General features: G+C 44.0%; 1 long non-coding RNA gene across 1 annotated transcript; it reads left to right on the forward strand.

The window, feature by feature from the left end:
• Positions 1 to 2,393: 2,393 nt before the first annotated feature.
• LOC109705652 lies at positions 2,394 to 3,665 on the forward strand. The gene is made up of 2 exons (XR_002214821.1): positions 2,394 to 2,821; positions 2,915 to 3,665. It is a non-coding gene; the product is annotated as an uncharacterized LOC109705652 (long non-coding RNA).
• Positions 3,666 to 6,370: the final 2,705 nt, after the last annotated feature.

Genomic DNA, 6,370 nt, shown 5'->3' on the forward strand with positions numbered 1-6,370 from the left:
CAAGAGAGATATAAATCCACTAGAACATAGTAAAGTGATTTGACCAAAATCACCGAACTCAAATTTACGCGGATTTTCCGGGTAGATTACATACTCGCCCGGTCCGATCAGGATAGAATCTCCAATCGACCTTACCCGCAACTCACTCAACTCTAACACCTCAATTCGCTCAAGCGTTCACCACGAATCCTCGCTTCACGCGATTATTACACCGCGCCGAACCTTCCTTCCGGAGCTTGTAGAATATGAAATTTGTGATGATTTAACAACTTTTGAATACCATAAGCTATTGAGTGTTCAAACTCTTTAATCAAACATCATACTTGATTTCTCGTAAGAGATATCGAGTAAAACAAGAATCCAAGCTAATTGATTGATTGTTTAAAACTCATTATGATCTAAGCATGTGAATCGAGAAAAAATAATTATTGCTAGGAGTTTAGAATCATACAATATTCAAAGCCTTAAACTTTTTGATGACCCACATAGCTTATTATAATGTTTTAGAAGACTGTAGTAAGTAGACTAGGATAATGACATAAAGTCCTTTTTTAAAAACCTGTGTCGTCCTCAGAGACCGGTCCTCTCGAGGAGACCGGTCTGTGAGAGACCGGTCTCTCAAGGGAGGAATCGGTCCCTCGCTGCGTGACCAAAAATACAACGTTCGGGAACCGGTCTCTCAAGCTTGAGACCGGTCCCTCGCTGCGCGACAGAAATACCAATGTTCGGGAACCGGTCTCTCATCACAGGGGACCGGTTGCATCAAGGTTCACGCAGTGAGGACCTTAGGGGAACCGGTCTCTCCATTTCAGGGACCGGTCCCAGAACACATGAAAGTTCAGAAAAGTTGTTTTAAAGCAATCTAAGCCTTCTGAACTTATTCTAATTAGGTATTTTCACCACAAATGATCTTTTCTTTATACCTTAGGTGTCGAGCTTTCCGAATGAGTCTTCGTTCTCCAATTTGAATCTCTTCTTCAAAACTTCTGCGATCAACTCTTCAAGACTCCAAACAACTTTACGAAATTCGCCAACCTATAAAATCCTTAACATCTTTGACTCTGCTCGGACACGACAAGAATGACTAAACCTAGTTAACTGACTCGTCAAACACATGGATAGCCCAGTCTAGCTAAGCATGCCGGTTAAGATACAAATGGTAGGTTGACGAATCAAACACTAATGGGAGTACTTAAACTTTTTCCTATTTATCTTAGTAGTAAAATTTAGTTGGCCACCTCCTCTTTTTTCTTTTTTTGATGAATCCCGTAGGCTGCTCAATCCACACCTCATCCATGCACTTGTCGAAAGGCAATAGATGTAGGGAGGCCAGAGAGGTATTAATATGAGCAGCATTCAGAAGGCATTGATTTTTGGACTTATTATTCCACATCCCCATTTCTCACCACCAAGTGGTGGCGGCTTGGCACCACCTCTTCAGCTTCTTTATGAGGGTCTCCCTATCTCTTACCGCTTCAATATTCACGGCTTGATATTGAAATTGACATTGGCATCATTTAATCCTTGAAATTCTTTGTTTCTTTTTATTTTTCTTTATTTGCTCGTTCATATTTCCTAGTAGAACGAGTGGTAATTAAGTCCATCTTTGTTGCCTATGTGTTTATTGAAAATACAGTTTTATTTTTTCTTATTTTATACTCTACAGTGTGTAGCGTTTATCACACTATAATGGTTTTTTGAATTTTGGTTGCAATATGTGTTCTGTCGTTGCCAATGATATACATCAGATGTTTTTATGAGTAAAATAAGATATGTCATCAATTGTTTAGATTGACCACACTGTTAAAATTATAACAACATATGTTTAAAGTTATTTTGTATAAAATAAATGCATTATAATATCACATTTGTATCGTGTTCAGCATCCTTCACATTTTGGTAACTCGGGAGGCATGATAGGTACACCTTAGTGATGGTTAGGTACATCATAATGGTTGATGTTTCAATTTCTACTCCGAGTGTCCATATCAATACATATAATAAAAGGGCAACCTTAAAGTGCCACGCGTTGCCTCCCCAGCAACCCCCCCTCCTTCTCAATTCCGAGGGAGGGGCAGGCTCTCCCTCTCTCTCTCTCTTTCTCTCTCTCTCTCTCCCTCTCCCTCTCCCTCTCTCTCTCTCTGCTCGCATACCCGCGCGAGAGGCGACCCGCGCACATGGCGGGGCGGGCTCTCTCTCTCTTTCTCTCTGCTGGCATGCCCCCGCGAAAGGGGACCGCGCACATGGCAGCCCCCCCGGCTCTCTCTCTCTCTCCCTCTCTCCCTCTCTCTCTTCCTCTCTCTCCCTCTCCTCCCCCCTCCCCTGCTCCTTCCTCCTCTACTGTGGTCCTTCCTCTGATCCCTTCTCTCTTCGATCCGCCCCTTTATCCGCCCCTTTCGGGTGTTTGTCGGACCCTACCCTGACCTCCCCCTCTCCCTGTCCCCTCCCCTGCCTCTCTCTCCCTCTCTCTTTTTCTTCTCTCTCTTACTCCCGCGCCCCTCTCCCCGCCTCCTTCTCCTGTCGCCCCACAGGGCTCGCAGGCCCCCGCGCCCTCTCCCTAGTGCTCGTGTCCTGTTCGCGGGCGCGGGCGCAGGTGCGAGCGGGTGCGGGCGAGCGGGCTCGGACGCGGGCACGGGCGGCGCGCGGGAGGGAGCCGGGGCGCGAGCGGGTGCCCGGCGCGGGTCGGTCGCAGGGGGCAGCACGTGCGAGCGCGCCCGGGCCCCGGGCGCGGGTCGGACGCAGAGGGCAGCACGTGCGAGCGCGGCACGGGCGGGCAACTCTCCCTTCCCCCCTTCCCCCACCCCTCTCCGGAGAAACATAAGTTAACAAACAACTGAGAGTGATTGTTTTTAGTGTAATCCTTTCCTCAGTCTCTATCTCTTGCACTCCAAGTGTTTGTGAATTGCCTCTGCAGTGGTGAAGTAGCTGTGGTCTGAGCTTATTATCTGGAGGATTAATGCTTTATCTTTCATAGCTGAATCGGTGGCGTCAGCGATCATCGAGGCGTGCCCGGCGGCTGGCGGCATGTAGGAAAATCCTCCTAAATTTGGAGAAATTCAGAAGCTGGCTTATCAAAAACCTCGAAATTACTACGTAAATGGATCGATCGGGGATCGAGCACTTCCTTCGATCTCTTCTCCGCATTCGTTTGGGGCCTCGAAGGGAGCTTCACACGTAGAAGCGTTTGCTCATATACGGAGAGGTCGTGTTGGAGAAGAATGAAATCGCACGAGGAGAGAGAAAGGAGGTTTTCCTTTGCTGTTTCGTTTTTGTTCTGTAAATTTTGGGTTTAATGGCATTTTTTCTTGTGGGAGTTGCATACTTTGCTTCTTAATTTAGGGAAAGCTTGTTGGGTTTTGCTCTAGGGGTTTTGTGCAGTACGCGTTGCTGGTAAAGATGGGGAGTTTATATGTGTTTTATTTAATGTTGTAGCAGTTGCAGCAATGTGTGGGAGATTGAGAAAGATTTGATGATGGAGAATGCAGATGAAGCAGGGGATGATCAGGGATCGGGTTGGTTTGAAGTGAAAAAGGTATTATTGTTTCTGATTAAATCTTTTACTTTTATTTAACTCTTTTCCTTGGAGTTTTTCTTTTGCTTCCTACTTACAAAGTGTAGCAGATTTTCTTATTCTCTACTGAAAAAAACTGCATGCTTTTACCTAAGCAGTCATCTACCTAAGCTTCTTTGGGAGCTTTGTAAAATAATATTGCACAATTTCCCTCAGTTTTTCCCTTTCTTTTTCCTCTTTTTTACATTGTTTTTCCAGATTTGGTTCACTGTCGATTTTTCATGCTGGTTCCTGATCCACTAAATTTTTAAATGAGCATGATTTGTTTGCTGCTGTAAATTCTGAATTTTTCCAAAGGAATTACGTGTTTTGCTATGCTCTTATCACTACAACAGAATCAGGTTATAGGGACACATGTTTGGGACACTTTTGAGTAAGTGTCCCATTTATGCTAAAACTTAAAAAAACATCTACTAATGCCTAAATATAAAGCCCAATCCAACCAAAAATAAAAGATTACTCTACTCAACCCACCACACCCAGTCCATTTGGTCCGATTACAAACAGAAAAGAAAAAAAAAGAAAAATCAATTACCATATTTTCTTCTCTCTTTACTCAATCTACTGAAATTCTAGACGAAGAGCCATTCCTGTCGTCCTCCTCCGCCACCGCAGCCAACGAGATAGAGTTTTTCGGCGTTGCTAAATGCTCAATAAGTTTTGGTAAAGTAGCAGACTCTTTAGGTTATAGCGACACTCTTAATTTGTCATATATACCTAGCGCCCTACATATACAACACTTTTAAAGTTCGTAATTTACTAGCATCCCGCAGCCTTTTTTGACATGTACCTATATTTAAAAGTGTCGGCTATAGACCGTTTTGTTGTAGTGTATCATTTCCTTGAGGCCTCTCTGGCTGCTTCTCTTTGGGGTCCTACGAAAGAGCTTTATTTTTCCTGCTCGTTTTTTCTTTTTTTTTAAACTGCTTCCCTCTCTTTTTCGCCTTTTTTTTTTCCATTGTTTTTTTAGGTTTGGTTTTACTTCCTGTTTCTCAACCACCCTGGTGTCCTCGGCCTGCATATTAACTTTTTGAGGTTACCATGATTTATTTTGCTGCTACAAATTCTATAATTTTTCCTAATAAAATTCGGTGTCTTTTACTATGTCCACTTATCTAACCTAAGCTTCTTTGGGGATCCGAAACAATATTTTCGCCACCATAACTCCACGACTGCCCAAAAATCCACTTACGCAGTGCCCCCTCTTCAAATCGTTACAAAAAAAATTTGCCGCGTCCAAACTCTAACTGTAACAATATCACAAGGTTCCACCGTTGCCAAATAACTTTAGCTTCATTAAGGTATGGCCAGCGATCAAGTTCACTCATTCCCCGAGCGGATTAATTTGAGAAACCATCTCACCGGCACAGCAAATCCTTCAAGGTATAATACCCTTTGTAAGTCCCTTATTCCACTTGAATAGTTTATCTCGCTATTACTTTTACATATTAATGTCTAATAACAGCTACTGACCTACCATACTTCATATGGGCCCTTCTGATACAACCGCTTTCCGCTTTCACAAGATTGAGGTCACTGTCTTAGGCTACATCATCAAGTTCCAATTTTTGCCTTACATGTGATACAGAATACATCACACCCAAGTATGGATAATTCCACTCGCCCTCCCTGCATTCAGCTCAATTAACCTTAGCAATCCAGTGTTTAAATTCAGGATATTAACTTTAGTTTTCTTCTGTGGATAATGTGGCGGCTGCTATTACAGTTCCCTTCAATTCCGTTGCTTTTAGTCCCAGAGCTTATCATTTTTCGAAGTTGTCTATTCTACCTTCTCTTCTGGTCCTATGCTAATGATGACCTTCCCGCTCTTGAACTGCTCTGTAATCTACTTGCTATAATAGCCAGGACCGCGCCGAGGCCTTCTTGATGTGATAGTGTCATTTTTTTATCACACCTCTCTGCTGTAGTAGGGGGACTTTGGATGGCTTTCCCTAGTGCGAACCCCAGGCTTCGCTCCTCAATTCTGCTCTACAAGAATTCGCTTTCCGCAATCATACATGTCAGGCCATTGCCTGACTCAATCCCTCCCGTGCTCCCAGTGCACCTAGGTTTTGCGGCCCAATACTAATTAATCGTTTGATGCATCGGGGATCTGAGCAAAACTCAATAGTTTACGTTATTCCTCACTACTCGGCTTTTCTTGTTACCCTCTGCTTCCCTATATATTATATATATTAACTGGTTTTTTCCCCGTCTTACCATAGGCTCATTCGTGTCATGCTATCGCGTGGTGTCTCTACTTGCCTTTTGCTCCCCTACATTTTCTAAAGTCGGCAGTTTTGTCATCAAACGTTGCGCGCATTCTTTTTGCGCCATCCCCCTCCCCCCGCCCCCCCCGCCCCAAATTTCTTTCTTTTCCCCAAAAGTGTTCTCCTTACTTATACCTTGAGTTTTCGAACCAATGTTTGCTATTGATGGCCGTTATTATCACTTCTGCGGCTTCTGGCTTTGCCCTCTCCTTCTTCTTCCCATTGCTATACGGCCACCCTGTGCCCGCTTTCAAGTGCGGATGGTTCGACAATTAAGGGATATATTAAGAGTTGAACTTGTTGCCAAAAAAGAGGGCGCCTCGGTTTCTTGGCTGGTGATAGGGCACTTTGGATGGCTACTTCGTATCAACCGCTTGCACTTATTTACTCTTGAGGACTATTTTGAGTGGCATGCGGCGTTCTAACCGAGAGTTCTATCCGCATTCTTTTGTGCCATAGCGGCATAAAACTATCCTATGGCTGAGGAGTCTGAGCAAATTAATCGATCTTAGTTTGCAATCTGTTCTTC

The sequence above is a fragment of the Ananas comosus genome, unplaced genomic scaffold, assembly GCF_001540865.1.
Source record: "Ananas comosus cultivar F153 unplaced genomic scaffold, ASM154086v1, whole genome shotgun sequence".
Lineage (NCBI taxonomy): Eukaryota > Viridiplantae > Streptophyta > Magnoliopsida > Poales > Bromeliaceae > Ananas > Ananas comosus.